General features: G+C 39.1%; 1 long non-coding RNA gene across 2 annotated transcripts in view; it reads right to left on the reverse strand.

Moving 5' to 3' along the window:
• The window catches only part of LOC144454397 (uncharacterized), a 34268-nt gene extending 15748 nt beyond the window's left edge, over window positions 1-18520 (reverse strand). Inside the window, exons 1-2 of one of the 2 annotated variants that reach the window (XR_013482749.1) lie at window positions 10909-18520; window positions 1534-1641 (exon numbers count right to left, since the gene is read on the reverse strand). This is a non-coding gene — a long non-coding RNA (uncharacterized LOC144454397). Of the gene's footprint in view, window positions 1-1533; window positions 1642-3954; window positions 5184-10908 lie in introns of those variants that run through there. The other variant, XR_013482750.1, reaches the window with a different exon arrangement.
• Window positions 18521-18919: the final 399 nt, after the last annotated feature.

An 18919-nucleotide genomic window follows, 5' to 3' on the forward strand; every position in this document is an offset into this window, starting at 1 on the left:
CAACTGTAAAATGGGGATAATAACAGCACATATCTCTCAAGATTCTCAAATGAGATACTACTGGTAAAGCTCTTTGCACAGAATGTCACATAGTAGGTGCTATATAAATGCTTATTCGCTTCTCACTATTACTCCAGAAGTCACATTCTTCCCCCTCCCCCATGCCACATCACTTTCCAAACTTTCAAGTCCTTAAATGTCAGCCTGAGTTTGGATTTCTTTGACTGGGCAAAGAAGATCCTTTGAAGTCTTTTGCACAGGAGAGTGATGGAGTTCCAAGTGGTGCTTAAAGAAAATTATATGTGGAAGAGTTTTACAGGATGAATAGGAGAGCAGAAAGTCTGGAAGGGAGAAGATAGATAGGAGGCTATTGCTATGTAGCCAGAAGATTTAGTTCATTTAAAAAAAATCCATCTCTATACTGGAATGAACTGGATGTAATTCCATCTCTGCTACTTATGACATGTGTGATACCAAGCAGAGCATCTAATCTTCCACTGCCTCAGTTTCCTCATCTTCAAAATGAGGGAATTAAACTGGATGACCTCTACAAACCTGTATCTATGTTTGTATATCAATGGGGTGGGGAGGAGGGAAGCAGATGGAGGAAGCCTGGTGTAGTAAATAGAGGGCTAGCCTCAGAGTCAAGGAAAACCTAGGTCTAAGTCCCGCTTCTGACAAACACTGGCTATGTGACTCTGAGCAAGGAATTTACTTCTCAGTGCCCTCAAACAACACTAGAATATTTTAAGTTGTGGAGAGGGTGCTAATCTGCATCGGCATAGTTCCTCTTTGACACCTCATTACACTGACAAAATCATTGATCTAGTCACCCCCAAAGTGAAAAGAATTCAGTAACTTTTTAAAATGAATTTGGATGTAATTGATCTCAACAACAACTACATAACTTTGAAAAAATAGCAATATTTATATTCAATAAACTTTAAAATAATAATCTGAACCCCCTCCCTCCCCAAAAAACAATAAAAGTTGATGTGACTGAACTTATAGATCTATAGAGATGGAGGATACTTACTCTTAAAAATGGATACTTGACAATCCCTTCTGGCTTATATAGTATTTGTATGGATTTGCCTGAATATAGAAATGAGCAAGTTTCTCTTAGTTGCACTAGAGCCTAAAAACCTTCTGCTTCTCCAATTCTCATTACAAATCTGTTCTCTATACCCACTTCTTTGGTGATCTAATCCAGTCACATGGCCTCAATTATTATCTCTCTGCAGATGCCTCCTACATCTATAGACCCAGAGTCCAGACTTCTCCCCTGAGCACAAGTGCCACATTTCTAAATGCATACTAGAGATCTCCACTTGATCAAATGTGTAAAATTGAATTCATTTTCTTTCTCCAACCCTACCCTTCTTTTTATGCTCCTTATTCTGGTGGTGGTACCACTACCCTTTCATTTGCCCAGGCAAATGTTTAAAAACCTCAGAGTCTCTACCTCCCCACCCCACTGCTATCCCCTTAACCAACCCCATCCAATCAGATGCAAAATCCTATCAATTGTACCTTGGCAACTTCTCTCATGCAAATTCCTTCCTTTCCATTCACACTGGTAATTTTGAAGAGTATCCGAATATTAAGAGCAGGTCTCCTCTCAAAGACTCCTCCCCGCCTCTGCAAGAAATACAAAATTGGCTGGAATTTCAAAAGCATGATGTTTGATCTGAATTTAGAATTATAGTTTACTAAACTATAATTTAAATAATTACGTTAAATATACTCATATTATTTAGTGCTCTAGGCAATTATTTAAGACTCTAAGTTGCAGAAAAGATGTTAACCTGAATTGGTAGAGAAAGTTCCCTGTATCAATAAAATCATAGGTCCAGGCCCTATCCTTTACCCTATGTTTACATTATATTAAATATAATATCAATTAATTACATTAAATGTAATGTAATATATTCCAAAACTGTCATGTTATTCATTTTCTTAGATCCTTCCTTATCTAGTCTGTTCTAAGAATATAACTTTCATTTAACAAAACAGGTTAATTCCAACAAAGCTAGATCTAAAGTAAATTTCCATTAAATAGATCCTATTTTCCCAATGACTTCTCTTATAAAAAAGTGTTTCATTAAGAAAAAAATAGTCCTTAAAGTTAATAAAATCTAAGAGTTACCCCATATGCCACACTGTCTCCCTATAAAAAAGTAAAACAAAAGCTTGGCATAGCAATAGAAATTCTAGAAATATGATTTTCTGTCTCATCATCTCTGATGCTTAGTATCTATGTGAATTTGAGTAAGTCACTTAACCTCCTTATAACTCAATTCCTTTATCTATGAAAGAAGAGGTTAAACTATTGGACGCTGGAAAGCCCATTAGGCTCTACAACTATGGTTCTGTGGTCCTTGCCTAAGCTACGATTCCTCCTGTGGAGGGTAGAAGTCCCCAAAACTATAAATCTACAATTTCATACTTGAGATGAACTATTCATCTAAGTGTCTTAACCAGCCTTAGACTACACTTTTCATAATAAATATTTTTTTTAATTTTTGCTAATTTGTATCTTACTGTGTTCATATCACCCTTCATTTCCAAATCTATTCCCACTCATCCAATCAGAAAACCACACCTTGTAGCAGGGAATAAAAAATAAGGAAGGAAAAAAAACATTCAGCAAAACTAAAACATCAACCAGGTCTGACAGTTTATGCAATGTTCCACACCCACGGCCCTCCACCTCCCCAAAGAAGAGTGGCTGGTGCATTTTCTTCTTGGAGAACAGAATCAGAACACAACACTTCTAACGAAGAGAAGCAATGTTGCACGATGGATAGCTTAGATATCTAGGTAGCATCACAGTGGAGCCAGACAGATTTGAGTTCAAATCCAGCCTCAGACACTTACTAGCTGTGGGGCCCTGAGCAAGTCATTTGGCATAGTCTTAGTTTCTTCATATGTTAAAAGAGGATAATAATGTCACCTGCCTCCCAGGGTTATCCTGAAGTTAAAATGAGGTACCCTGAGTACTTTGCAAACCTTAAAGTATTATACAGATGCTAGTAACCCTTAAAAGAACTACATAAAAGTGAGATGTTATTTTCACTATTTCAAAGGTAATTTTTTTTCAGGACGTTGAAGGACCCCTGATGCTTACTACCTGTCTGACTTTGGGCAAATCGCTTAATATCCCTGGTCCTTAGTTTCATCATCTGCAAATGAAATGGTTCTCTGAGGTCCCTTTCAGCTCTACATCTATGATCCTAATCATCTAAGAAGAATTAGTGGATACTAATTACGAAGAGATACAATGTAGATACTACATAGTTACTAAGAGTAACTATGCTCCTTTAGAAGGGAGATGGGGAAGGTAGAGGTTCCTAGGCTACTGTGGAGTAACTTAAAATAATAATAATATTAATAATAAGTTATTGCCAGCATTTGGTTAGTATTTTAAGATTTGCAAAGCACTTCTTTCTAAAAATCTATTTTATTTTTCCCCAATTACAAGTTAAAACAAATTTTTTTACATTTTTAAAAGAAGTTTTGAGTTCCAAATTCTATCCCTTCTTCCCTACCCCCTTTCCTGAGATGGTAAGCAATCTGATATAGTTTATACATGTGCAATCACGTAAACCGCTTTCATTTTAGTCATTCTGTACAAGAAGACTCAAAAGAGAAACAAAGAAAGAGAAAATAGTACAAAGCACTTTACAGATACTATCTCATTTCATCCTCACGACACCTGGGAGGCTGGTGACATCACTATCCTCATTTTACAGATGAAGATGCTGAGGCACAAAGGGGTTAAGTGATTTGCCTAGGATCGTCACTTAGCTAAGGAACTATCTGAAGTGGATTTGAACTCCGGTCTTCCAAGATGCAATTGGAACAAAGTCTGGTAATTTCTACACTTTAGTTCTTTTTTCTTCTGCCTCCCTCCCTCCCCAATAATCACAGTTAATAAGCAGCTGCCCTCACCATAACAGACATGTACACTGTCTGTTTGCTGCTCGCAGGTAGCTCACGGACCACCGGCCGGCTCTTGCCTTTGCTCCTCACTAGTCCATTCCCTCAGACTTAGTAAACAGCCGGAGGCCCTCCCTACTGAGGATTGAGGTTTCCGGCCCCTGACTGTTTTTCCTGAGCCTTGCGCGTTCCCCTTGCAAAAGTGAATTAGCAGCAAGGGGTGGATGATTCCTGACTACCGAGTGGCCTCCACATTTTTAACTTGTTGATGGTAGGTGAGGTGAACTACATGTATCTTGACCCTGCTCACAAAGAACTCCCTCTTTCCAGCAACTAGAATAAATGAATTAATTAAAAATATATTTATTAAGTGTGAGCAATGTGCAAAGCTGTGGATCCAAATCAAAGAGGGCAAACAGTTTCTGCTCCCACAGAGCTCACATTTGAAAACAAATAGGAAGTTTCAGCTGCACATCAGATGGAAAGGTCCCATAGTCCTTAGCGTGCTGAGGCAAAGCAATTAGAGAATCATTTGGGTTAACAAGGTCCTCTTTTAAAATGCAAACATTCCCCCGGGAAGATTAAACTTCATTCCCACTTCAGTTTGGCTTACCATGCTAGACAAACCCTTCACACCTGGCTGAGGGCTGATGAACATTCAGGAAAATGCCATTTTTAATTGAGGGGGAGAAGAAGATTAAGGGGGGAATGTGGAGCATTACACAGCAGGCCTGTGTAGGCTGGAGAATTTTAGAAAGTGCTAAACTTTTGGAGGGCATTGGGTGTCTGTCTAAGGGGCAGGAGGTGGGAGCACCATATCCCAAGGGAAAGTGGAAATCAACAAAGAGAAAGTTTGTCTAGTGCCCTGGCAATTGGAGGTGTGCTGGTGACTGAAGTATGATATTAGTATTAATTCAGAAGGGTAAAAACTTTAGTTTCAATCATTTGAATCCAGTCTCTATAATGCTAGGAGACAGAAGAGAAGAATCACAGAATCTCAGATCTGGAAATATTTTATTTGGGGCACCCCTTCCCATGTCAGCCCCTAGAAAAGCCGCTCCAGGTTTAAAGCCCTCTGTAAATATCAACTCCAAACTTTGGTTCAGGAAAAAAAAACACAACTTTTTGACAAAATGTAACACCCTTTTATGTTAAATACATACAGAGAGAGAGAGAGAGAGAGAGAGAGAGAGAGAGAGAGAGAGAGAGAGAGAGAGAGAGAGAGAGTATAGGCATAAATGGACCTTTCCCTAAATATGCTAAAAAGTATCTATCAAAAATCAAGAGCTAGCATTCACTGTCTGCAGCAGAGAAATACTAGAGGCATTTCCAATCAAGTATAAGGTATAATGCAAGACTATCTATCATCACCACTATTATTTAATATTACTCTAGAAATACCAGCTAGAGTAATGAGACAACAACAACAACAGACGCAATAAGAACAAGCGAAAAAGAAACAACATCACTTTTGCCCATGATGTGACAGTTTATTTAGAAAATCCTAGAAACTAAACAACAATGAATAGAAACAATAACTTCAGTAAAATAGCAAAATATAAAATTGTACTACAAAAATCATTGGCTTTTTGGTATGTTAGCAACAAACCCAAAAAGAAAGAGAAAGAAAAAAAAAACATGAGAAAAGCCTGACTCTCTTTGGGACAGACTTCCCAAAGGACAGAATTTGGTCCTCTAGAGTCCTTTAGTGGGAAAACAAGCCATGGATCTTTATACCTTTAGAACATATTTCCCCAAAATTTTGGAAGTCTGCTGTAATCTGTAATAATGCACTGGTAGTTTGACCTCAGAGGTCACCTAATTCCCTCATTTTATAGATGAGAAAACTGACGTCCAGAGAAATAAAGTGAGTGGCCCAAGATCACACAGGTTTTGGTTCAGGAATGAGGCTGAAGTGAATGGTTTAGGATAGCCTAAGTCCACCAAATTTCTGGAGGATGGGGACTGGAAAACATCAGTCAACAGTGAAGCTTGGAGGATCTCAAAGATACTTTTTGACTACAAGGAAATTTGCCCTATCTTCCTTCTCCCAAAGGTGTGTTATCACCTCACAGTGCCTTATTCTGCCAATGAAAAATTTACTTGGTTTTATAAACAAAATCTCTAGCAGGGTTATGGCAAGTGAAGAAAGGGGGTTGGATATGAACCATTCACAGCCTTGTGTTAGATATTAAGAAAGCAATCTGATCAAATCTATCTAAAGTAAATAGGAGTTTAGATAGGGGCAAAGAGGTTACTCTTAAGTTAAAAAACTTCTGCCTATTCTGTCTATTTAAAAAGTTGATTCTGGGATGGCAAAGGAGAAAAGAGAATTTGTGACTCCCAGCTCTAGGAACAACCAAGTCATAGACAACCCCTGCCAAAAATGCTAAAAAGTCAGCCAGATAACAAGCATTTATTGAGCACATAATATGTGCTAGGCACTGTGCTAAGCATCAGAGATACAAAGAAAGACAAAAACACCATCCCCACCTTCAGGGAGTTGACATTCTAATGGGGGAAACAACATACAAGTAACTAGGTATATGTCACATATGTACAGTATCAATGGAAGTTAATCTCTGAGGGATTGGGAGTGAGGTGGGTCCAAAAGGCCTCCTGCAGTTGGTGGGATTAAGCTGTCTTGAAGGGAGTTCAGGAAACTAGTGATGGGAGGTGAGGAAGGAGAGTATTCTAGGCTTGAAATACAGTCAGTGCAAGCACACAGAGGTGGAAAATAGAGTATGGTGTGCGAGGAGTCTGGATTTTGGATCCAGAGATATTCAGACGCACAATCAGAACAGCTTTTTTTTTCTGCCCAATTCTTTACTTTTCCCCCAGAAAAAAAAAAACAAAATAATTCAAAACAAATAATTTATTAAGTGTCTGGTATGTGTAAGGCACTGTTGAAGAATAAAGAAGAAAATATTTTTTTAAAAGTAAAAGGGAAAATGAACATTATTGTGAAGTATCTTAAAAAGTTAGCTGTTGCAGACAACAATGTTCCTATTTTTAATTTATTGGCAGCAAACAAATACATCTTCACTAGCTCAGAAGATCACAGGACATAGAGTCACAGAGCTAGAATCAATGTCCCTAGCCATATATTCCAACCCTTTCATTTTGAAAATGAGAAAAATGAAGCACAGGGAGAATATTACGTGATTTTCCTAAAGTATAGTCCTAATGATGAACCATGCCTGCTGTCCAAGAATCAGCCTAAGTAAGGAAAGGCTCACTCCCAGTAGGTTAGCTAATAAGTGATTTTTGGATATTTGGGTAATAAAAATATAAATTATAAAAATAAAAGATATTTGGAGGAGGCAAAAGGGTGAAATGGCCCTTGCCTCTAAGTGACTTCCTTCTGCTGCTACTGAAGTGATGGTGCCCCACTCTAATCCATCCTCCAAACAGATGTCAAAGTGATTTTACCAAAGCACAGGTTTGATCATATGTAACAGCACTGCCCCTTCCACCCCCACCCAAAAAACTCAAGCAACAACCTGTTATCTCTACGATCAAATAAAAACTCTTCTGTTTGAAATTTAAATCTCTGTGCCGCCTGACCCCTTCCTACTGTGTGATGGGTATCCTATATCCCTTCCTCAACAATTACAAAGAGATGGGCTTTTCAACTGAATCCATCAGTCTAAGATATGAAGTAGATGTGAATAGGGCCTAGACGCTTGCATTGACTCAATCTTGAAATTAAGTGAGAAAAATCCTTGATCAAGGTAGAAAGCCACTGGATGAACAGGAACGATGTTGCCCAGGAAATGTGTTTAAATTGATTGCGGAAACTCAGCCACAGCCTGTGTGTAAATTCCATGCCTTGGGGGGTCACAGAGAACTTAATTTGTAACCTACAGGAGGCTGTCATGAACTAGGCATTACTTTTTAGATAAGCTCTCTAAGAAATGGTTTAGAAATCCAAAGGTGCCTCTGTGAATATGAAGGAGCAACTGCTCTGTTTAGTCCAACAAGGGATAATTGTGTAAAGCTGATAGAGACTTGGTAATTTTGGGATGTAGTGTAATGAACAACAGACCTGAAGTCAGGAGAGATGGGGTTGAATCCTATTGGGGGCGTGCCTATAAAATGTTTAACAACCAGCTCTCAAAAAATGTATACAGGACATACTTTTAAGGTTAATCTGCATTACTAACATTTTCTCCATTACTTTCTTATGTCTAGACAATCAACAAAACTGATTTGTAGTGTTGCCAATTACTGTGGTGTAAATGCCCATACTGAAAATGTAACAATCCCCATCAAAAAGCCAGTGTGAGTTGTCGCCAGCACACCCTTGGTCCTGCCTCCTCTACTTACTGGCTGAGATTGCCTTGCACAGCACTTCCTGCAGTTGTGAGAGAAGCCCTCTGCAAACACTGCTACATGAATATGAGGAATTGTCATTGAGATTCCCAGTCTCTCATGCTTCTTTGTTTATAGCCATAAAGCTCTCTGATGCATTGCATTTATATCTGATAGCTAGTTCATTTCAAAACTGGAAAGACAAATTAACCCCCCCCCTCCTCTTGCTAAGAACTGAGTCACAGAAACTCTAGGCTATAGTTTTATGTATTCAGCATAGATGGTTTCAGAAAGCTGTCCATGATTTCTGTGTATACGGGAACTTCAGCTACATTCCGAGGGGGCTTCTTCAGGAGTCTTCTCTAATCACTCTAACTCACATTTATATTTCTCTCTTCCCTGAATTAGAATCCTGGAATCTTGGGCTTGTAAGAGAACTCAAAAGTCATCTATTCCAACTCATAGCCGCCTGTAACATACCCATCACATGGCCCTCCAGCTTTTCCTTGAAGACTTCTACTGGGGAGGAAGGAATCTCAATGATGTTGACAAGACTCATTTCACTCATTCCACTTTTGAATAGCTCTAATAACTAGGAAGGGTTTTTTTTTTTGTTTTTAAAAATCTATTGGTCCCAGTTTCATTTTCTGAAGCCAAGCATTACATGTATAAACCCTTTCCCATGTGACAGCCCCTTCAGATGTATGAAAACAGCAATCACATCTTCATTAAATCTTCCCCTCTTCAGGGTAAACACTGACAGTTCCTTCAACAAATGCAGCATGGTATGATCTTGAGGCTCTCCACCAGCTTAGTTATCCTCCTCAGAAGAAAGTGATTGCAGCTTCTTATAGTCAATTCCACAGAGTAAATTGTTCTTAGGTTATTTCAAGCGTATTATTCTTGTGTCCCTAGCTGTATTCTTAGCTTCTTAAAGGCAGGGTAAATTTCTTAAAATGTCCTAAATCTATTTGTATTTCCCAAAGGCTCACACAACACTTAGCATGACAGGTACGTTATAAATATGTGCAGATTGAAATCTAGAACATGGGTAAAATGGTTATGTAATCACAATCTTTTTCTAAATGAATTTCCTAGTTGCAAAAGATCAAGTCACCATTTTCCAGAATGATTCCAGTAAGTGGCATAAGATTTCCATGTAGTAAGATATTTATTTGTCCTTTCTCCTGGAATTCTGAAATGACTTCTTTTCCCCCTTCTGTCAAACCAGATTTGACTTCATTTACCAGCAGGTGGCAATGAAGAGTAAACCTTAACAATCTAGCTATTACCAAATCACCTTTTCACCAGCTAGTAATTTGATGCTTTTGAGGAAAATGGTTGAGACTTTTTTTTTCTTATGGAAATTTTACAATGAAAGGTTCATTTGGCACCTGTATAATAATCACTAGAAGAGAAGCCCTGAACATGCTTTTGAGTACCTTGGAGGAAATTCTAAGCCAAGTGCCAGAGGTACTGAATAGATACACAAGTACTCCAACTTTCAATTGCTGTTTAAAGAAGCACAAAATTATAGGATTTCAGAGCTCAAAGGTGCTTTAGAAATCATCTAATCCAGGATTTCTTAGTATAGGTTCTGTGAACTTTAAAAGATGTGTATTTTAATAACTACTTCAATATATTTGATTTACTTTGTGATCTTACGTATTTGATTTTTTGCATTTAAAAATATACTTCTGATAAGGGATCCGTAGGCTTCACTAGAGTGCCAAAGGGGTCTGTAACCCAAAATAAGGTTAAGAATTCCTGATCTATTCCAATATCCTCATTTTATAGAAATGGAAAGTTACTTGCCCAAGGTCACACAGGCAGTAAAGATTTGAACCCAGTTCTCCAACTCCACATCCATGAACTGTGGTCTAGATGTTGACAGAATTTAGCTGAGCTTCTGATCCTAGGTGGCACAGTGGATAGAGCACTGGCCTTAAGTCAGAAAGACCTGGGTTCAAATTCAGCCTCAGATACTTACTAGCTGTGAGATCCTGAGCAAGTCACCTAATCCTGCTTGTCTCCGTTTCCTTATCTATAAAATGAGCTGGAGAAGGAAATGGCAAATCACTCTAGCATCTTTGCGAAGAAAACTCCAAAAGGGGTCACAAAGAGTTGGACACAACTGAAATGACTGAACAACAATAACAAAACCGGTCCTACACAAATACACAAGATGGGAGGCATGCCAGTTACAAAGGGAATTACCAAGTAATCAGAGTATTGTGCTACCAAATATACCTATGCAAGGCATGTACCTCTACCTTTAAGTCCATGTCCATTTCACAAGTATTTATTAAGCAACTACTATGGGTTAGGCATTGGAGATACAAAGATTTTTTTTTTAAATGAAATAGTCCTTGCTTTCATGGAACTTCCTTCTTGAGCAGGTCATTGACCTCTTTTTTTTTAGGCAATTAGGGTTAAGTGACTTGCCCAGGGTCATACAGCTAGTAAATGTCAAATGTTTGGTCTGAGGCTGGATTTGAACTTATGTCCTCCTACTTCAGGGCCTGTGCTCCATCCACTGCTAGCTGCCCCTAGGTCATCGACCTCTTACAGATCAATTTGTATTTTCGAAGAAATTTAGATAATGTATGCAATGAGTAAATAAGCAGAATAAACAAACAACCACTTACCTACCTGGCATGATTTAAGGGTCCCCAACACACTTTAAAATATCTCTTTGTTCTTCAAAGTCCTTTAGTGTCATCCCTCTGAGATACGGGCCTGAAGCCAAAGACCTTACTCAGAATTCTCAAGGAGGTCGATGATAATCTTCGGATGTCAAAGGTGATGCTGGAAGAATATACCAAAGCCCCAAACAAGCTAGAAAAACTGGGGTGCAGGCCAGTGATGGATTATATAGCTGTTGTCCACAGACGAGTCTAGCCCACTTTGGAGAAGATCTTCTCCAGAAAAGAATTTTTTGTCCATAGCAACTCCTGAAGAATATCTACCATGTTATAAAGGAGTCGCAATCTGTATTAGTGGAGAGAATCTCCACACCATCAAATATTATAGATCCTTGAGGAACATTAAAGTCATTATCATTTACTAATATCTAAGCACAAATTTTTTTTTTCACTCTAGTCATCTGACAAAGCCTGGAGGCAATAGAACAGATGTCAGTCAAGTTTTTATGAAGAAAGCTAAAATCTAGGACAGAGCTTAAGGGAGGGTTCCTGGGAAGTCGGGAAGGTACTGGATACTTGGGTTTGGGGAAAGGAGAACACCAAAAGGAAGCTTTGACTAAGTTCCCTTAAGAACAGCCCTCGCTGTACCTCTCATAAACTGATCATCTGGTTGACACAAAACAATATAAGCGACAGCCCATAAGAAGTCAGTCTTCTGTCGCTGAGTCCTTAGATATACAAGTGAAAGAGCCCTGGACTGCAAATCAAGAAATCTTGTTTTTACCTTGTTCTGCATTGATTAGCTCTTTAGTTTCGAACAAGTCACTTACACTTCAATCTCAGTTTCCTCATCTGTAAAATAAGTAGATTAGAATAGACACAGTCCAATTCCACAGGCATTTATTAGACACCTATAATGTGCTAAGCACTGAAGATAAAAAGAGAAAACAAAAATCAGTCCCTGCCCTCAAAAAGTTCATCATCTATTGGGAGATCTCTAAAGGCCTTCCAACTCTAAGGAAGGAAACACACATTTTATTAAGCACCATCTATACAGAAGACATCATGCTATGAACTTTGCAAATATTATCTTATCTGATCCTCAAATCTACACTGCAAAGTAGGTGCTATCACTATCCCCATTTTAGAGTTAAAGAAACTGAAGCAGGCAGAAGCTGAGTGACTTGCCCAGGACTGCATAGCTAGTAAGTGTCTGAGGTCAGATTTGAACTCAGGTCTCCCTGCCTATATGCCTGACTTTTTATCAACCATTCCATCCAGATGCCTCTAAGATAGTAAAGCATCACATGATTGGCTTAGAACATCTGCTGTGAGAGAACAGTCATCATCACACTCGGATGCAGAGGTGGCCCTCCTCAATACTAAGGCCAAACTCACTACATGCATCCTTGTTTCCATCCCCTCTTGTCTTCTTCAGGAAATCACTTGCGCCTACAATAATCCTCCCCTCATTCCCTTTTCTTCTGTCCCCATCTACTTGTTCCTTCTTCGAAGCCTACAGATGTTCCCAATCCTTGCCTTGCATTAAAAACCCCAACAATCCAATATAGGATTGACCATCCTCTCAAGCTATCATTCTACACTGCCCCTCCTTTTCAGCCAAACTTCTGAAAAATGTCATCTACACTCATGAGTCTTCTCTCACTCTCTTCTCAACCCTGGCAATCTGGCTTCTAACATCATCCGTCAAGTGAAAATTCTCTCAAGGAATTACCAATGATTTCTTAATTGCCAAACATGACATTCTTTCCTGAGCTCTCATCCTTCCTAATTTCTCACAGAATTTAACTCTGTTGCCCACTTTCTCCTCCTGGATTCTCTCCCTAATCTGGGTTTTCATGACACTGTTCCTTCTTGGTTCTCTTTCTACTTGTGTGATAGTTCCTCAGTCTCCTTTGCTGGATCTTTATCCATTTCCTATCCCCTAACTGTGAGTGTTCCCCAAGGCTCTGTGCTGGGACCTCTTCTTTTCTCCTATATACCTGCTCTTGGTGACCTCATTGGCTCACAATTGTTTTATTACATCTAAACTGACGATTTCAGATCTGTACATCCATCCCTAGTCTCCCTCTGGAGCTCTAGTTATGTTTCATGAATTAGGTATTAGACATTGCAAACTAGATATCTAGTAGGAATTTCAAATTCAACATGTCTAAAACAGAACTCAGTTTACTCCCCCTCCCCCCAAATCACCCTGTCTTTTAATTTGCTTTATTTCTATTGAGGGGAAGCACCATCTTTCTCATCACCCCGGTTTGAAACACTGGAATTATCTTCAACTCCTCACTCTCACTAGGCCCACATATCTAATCAAAAGCTAAATCTTGTCATTTTTATATCCACAGCCTCTCACAAATCCACCCCTTCTCTTTACCCACAATGCCACAACCCTAGTTCAGGTCTTCATCAACTCTCACCTGGACAATTACAATAGCCTCTTAATTAGTCTCCCTTCCTCAAGCCCTTCCTGACTCCAAGCCATCTTCCACTCAGTTCCAAAGTGATTTCCATAATACCCAGTTCTATGTCTTTCCCCTACTCAATAAACTCCAATGGTTCCCTGTTATCACCAGGGTCATATATTAACTCCTCAGTTTGGCTTGTAAAGCCCTCCTCAACCTTGTCCTATCCTATATTTCCTGACATATTACACATTATTTCTCTTCATATACACTATGGTCCAGCAAACCGACCACATTGTTCCTTGCATGTGACATTCCATTTCCCCTCTCTGATGGTTCCCCATTGCTGGAATTCACTGCCTCCTCTATTCTACCTCCTAAAACCCCTCACTTTCTTCCAGGTTCAATTCAAGTATCACCTTCTTCCTACATGAAGCCTTTCCTTAGCCCCTTCTCCCCAGCTGACAGTACCTTTCTTTAAAAACTATCTTATATCTATTTTGTAAATTGTTATTTATATATGTATATATATGCAGACATACATACATATATACATCACTTTTGCCTTTGTATTCCCATAAACAGGCACAAAGCCTGACATACAGGATGACTTTAATAAATGTTTGTTGATCACTGATTGATTGAAAGCATGTATTAAAGGCCAGTCTTTAGGACAAGTAATCTCACATGTGCAAACAAGAATGAAATCCCAACTCACTCCCCAGTCCATTCCTGCTGTTAATTTGGTTAGAGGCCATGACCAAAGGCTCCTTTGGCTTCCTAGAGGAATAAGAATAGGAACAACAGCATACAACTGCTTATATGTCAACAAACCTGATTATTTCCTTTCTCTCCTCAAGGAACTCACATTCCCTTGGCACAAGGGAAAGATGGCCCCCCTTTCTCCACTACATCCCTCCACATTTCTCATGTACCTCAGAAAAGGATGCAGTCAACCATTTGTCTGCAGGCTTCTCCTATCCCAACCCACTATGAGCTTAACCCCCAACACAAATCTCATTGGTTCATATCATTTAGAAAAGCCTTCAGAGATTGTGTTTTCTGTCTAATTTACAGATTAAGAAACATGCTCAGACAGCTGAAGTGGTTTGGATTCAAACCCAGGTCCTCTATCTCCAAACCCAGTGCTTTTCTCACTATTCCAGGCTATTTCTCTCCTCCTTTTGTATGTTGGTCAACTAGGCTTTAAGCAGAAAAGTGACTAAATGTGAGCACTAGAGAGAAAGACATTGAACATTTTAGCAACCGCACTCTTAAGAAATTATTTTCAAGAGGAAAAATTCTCTAGGACAAGTGCTTGAAGTGGTAACGATTTAACTTACAAGGGAGAATACTGCACAGCTTAAAAGAGACACTTATAAGGGAAAAGATGATGTTAGACATTGAATACTTGCATTTTAGGTCAACAATTCAACAAGCATTTACTGAGAGCCTTGTTGGAGAAAAGGAAAAGAGGATAATTTAAGAAAATGAATAAGACAAAGTCCTTAACCTTCAAGGAATTTACAGTCTAGACTTCTTACAAATGTTACAACTTGATATATCATACAGTTGGCTAGATAGTCCATACAGTTGGTCCCTCTATATGTATATCTTGAATAGTCACTGCAGATATAGAATGAAGAGCCCAGAATTGAGTAACAGGAAGAAAAGGGTCTGAATTAATTTCAAAAATCCATAGCACTTTAGAATGTCTCCTTAAAGCTAACATCTGTGTTTTAATAACCTGTACCCTTCTAGATACGTGGTATGGCTGTGAATTATGAAGTGTAATCTCAAAAGAATTAATATTGAGGGCTCCCCAAAGGCCAATGGAGAGACAAGGCGGTGATCATAAGTTACCTGTAGCACAACAATAATCACATGAATACCTAAAAAGATACCATCAAAGATCTGGATATATGACCAGAAAGGGCAGTATATCAGTCACACCAAAACTGAGGGATATCTGATGGATTGCCCATGTGCTTAATTGGTGATCTTCCAATATTAAAAGACCCAGAGGAAGTCCTTCCAGTACACTGGATGAGACCTTCCCACAACCTCTCCCACCAGTGGAGAATTTTTAAGGAGAACAGTGTCAAGAGTTGTGCTGGATAACATGAATAAATTGAGATCTGTGCTGGAGAGAGGTAACAATACCAATGGAATTGTAGAACTGTGAGTATGTTGAAGGATTATCAGTGTCTCAAAAATGCCATCTTTGAGTCAATTTTATACACACAAAAAATATGATGAATACATTCTATTTCAGTGAGTTTTTTTTCCCCCATTTTCAAGCCTGTTTTTCAAGCTATCTACTAGACATCACTGTCAGGGGTATTATGAACTGCTGGACAAGAAGTTGAACACTAGTTCCTTCATTTCCCTTCCAATGCTAATATTCTATGATTCTATGATAGTATAACTTGGAAAGATGAGGGAAAGTTTCCTGGAAAAGGTAACATTTCAGCTAGCCCATGAGAAATGGATAGGATTTCAACAACATTCCAAACAGAGGAAAGATGTTGTAGGAAGTAAGAGGAATCAAGTTTGACTGGATCATAGACGATGTTTGGGAGAAGTCATGGAAGATATAGCTGGAAATGTGGACCACAAAGAGCCTTCAATGCCAAATTAAAGAGTTTTGGTTTTATTTGGTAGACAATGATCAATCTTGGAAGAATTATAAGCGGAAGAGCAACAAGATCAGAGTTCTACTTTAGGACTGTAGACTCATGTGTTATGTTAAAATAATAGATGACGTAAATTCAGCTTTAACAACCTGCTAGTAAATGCATTTCAAGTAAACAAAACAAAAGTCATAGAGAAATAGATCAGGGCAGGGTAACTGTTAGGGGCTCCAGGACCATATGGTCCCTTGGGAAGGAAGAAAGAAGTCTTCTTCAAGGTTAATGTAGAATTCCTGAAGTCCATCAGAGGAACCTTGGAAGGTAGCCAGGGAAGTGCTTTCCTTACCCAAAGGGGCACTGATGAGGACATCATGACCCAGGGAGAGAAAGAAAGAATTGGGGGCAGCTAGGTGGTGCAATAGATAAAGCACTGGCCCTGGAGTCAGGAGGACCTGAGTTCAAAGCCAGCCTCAGACCAAACACCTGACACTTACTAGCTGTGTGACCCTGAACAAGTCACTTTAACCCCAATTGCCTAAAAATAAAAAAAAAATTTAAAAAAAATAAAAAAGAAAGAATTGCAGGTCTCAATGTAGAAATAAGACCAGTAAGTAGATTTGGGGTAGGATTGAAACCCTCTGCACTTTTGCCTCATATGAAATATACCTCAAGCTACAGGTCCATTTAGCTTTGCCTATCTACAGGGCCAAGATAAAGAAAATAAACCATGTATATTTACCACCTAGGCTATTATAACAACAAAAACATGATCTGGGTCTAGACCAGGGTAGGGAACCTGCGGCCACGAGACCACATGTGGGCCCTCTAGGTGCTCAAGTGCAGCCCTTTGACTGAATCCAAATTTCACAGCACAAATTCCTGATTCATGTAAGGGCCGCACTTGAGCACCTAGAGGGCCACATGTGGCCTTGAGGCCACAGGTTCCCCACCCCTGACTGATGCTATGATCAAAGCACTTTTGCAAATCTTAAAGTACTGTGCAAATATGTGCTATTTTGTGGGATTTTGGTTTTGGTTTTGTTTTTAAGAAGCACTATGGTGCAATGGAAAAAGACTTGATCTTGAAGTCAAAAGACATCTGAATTCAAATCCTGCTTCCTACCACCATGGGGAAGTCAATGAATAGCTACCATTTATATAGCACTTACTATGTGCTAGGGGGTATATAAAGTTCTTTAAAATTATCACATTTTATCCTCACAAGAACCCTAGGAGGTGGGTGCTATTATTATCTTTTTTTTTTTTTAACATATGAGGAAGCAGAGGCAAACGGAAGTTTGGGTGACTTGCCCAGGGTCACACACATCCAATAAATGATTAAGCTCCAAATTGAACTCAGAACTTTCTGACTGGTAAACTTCCTTTACAAATACAAGATGACATCTTCTCTGCAACTTAGTCTTAACTGCCTACAATACTTAGCCGTTAAAGGACTTTTTGAGGGCCTCAGAGCCAGGGTGTCGAAGGCAGGATTTGAACCAAAATCTTCTTAGCTTTGAGGCAGTTCTTCACCTACTACACCAAAAGGCTTTACATATATTATCACAAATGAAAATGTTCAAACAAAAGCTGGACCTGATTATCATAACAACCCTGCTGAGGAGGTGCTATTATTATCTTCATTTTTCTGATGGGGAAACTGAGGCTGAGAAAGGTGAAGTGACTTGTCCAGGATCACACAGCTAGTAAACATCTTAGGTGGGATTTGAACCCATGACTTTCTGACTCTATGTCCAACGTTCCATATACTCTCTTTCCCATATTACACTGTCCATGACCTTTTACTACACATACGGTAAAAAGAATAGATAATTTCTTCAAAGAAGAAAAAAGTCATCCCCTCACAGCTTTAATATTTCAAGGCCTCTATGATCTTCACAATGTAACTATTATCTCCATTAGTGCAGACCACAACTAACCTGTGCTTTTCATCCTGTGCTTTTCTTGTCCAGATTTTCTCATAGGGCCTCTATAATGCATCCACCCAACAAGATGGAGGCCTCTCTTGGGGTCTTTCAACATTCTGTGGGTACCAGCATAGCACGCAAGCTTCAATTTGTCAGTCCTCAAGTCTAGCCACATGACTAACTGACCTTTTCAGATCAAACATTGGCAAACAAATGCTGCCTCCCTGGGCCCCATCTCCCCCATCTATATGGTACTTCAAATTTTGCAAAACATATTATAAATACTACCTTATTTAATCTTCACAATACCCTGTGAGAGAAGTACTCTTACTAACCCCATTTTATATATGAAGGGAATAGATTGAGAGAGCTTAAGAAACTTGTTCAGGATCACACTGCTAGAAAGGTAAGATTCAAATTCAGGTCTCCCAAACTCCCATGTCTATCCACCAGGCCACCTCATTCCCTAATTTCAGATAATAATATTTAACATTATCTACTTCACAGGGTTATTGAAAGATTGAATGAGAAAATTTATGTAAAGAGTTTTGCAGACCTCTAAGTACTAAATAAATGTCAGGTGTTATTAGGATGAGAAATCTGTGCTCTGTACCATTATCTGATTCTATGCTTTCTCCTCCTCCTCCTCCTCCTCCTCCTCCTCCTCCTCCTTCTTCTTCTCCTTCTTCTCCTTCCTCCTCCTTATTTTCTTTAGCAAAAGGTCTTCTGGAACAAATCCACCCTTGTGTCTACTACCTTAAGGGGTTGCAGGGAGAGATATTTGCCTACACTTGTCTCTAGGACAGACAGGAGAATAAAATCTAAAGAAGTCAGATGTAGTGGTGACTGTGAGTGGCCCTCTCAACCAGGGAGGTTGTGGAACTGGGATAAATCAAGAATTAAAATCATGAGAAAGGGGGAGCCAAGAACAACTGGTGCTGGTGATTCCTTCCTACCTGTACTTTGCCTTCACAATAGTATTTAATAAAAAAAATCAAGCAACACAATATTTGTCAATAATAAAGTTTTCTATT

This window comes from Phascolarctos cinereus, unplaced genomic scaffold, assembly GCF_003287225.1.
Source record: "Phascolarctos cinereus isolate Bilbo 61053 unplaced genomic scaffold, phaCin_HiC Scaffold_1;HRSCAF=81, whole genome shotgun sequence".
NCBI lineage: Eukaryota > Metazoa > Chordata > Mammalia > Diprotodontia > Phascolarctidae > Phascolarctos > Phascolarctos cinereus.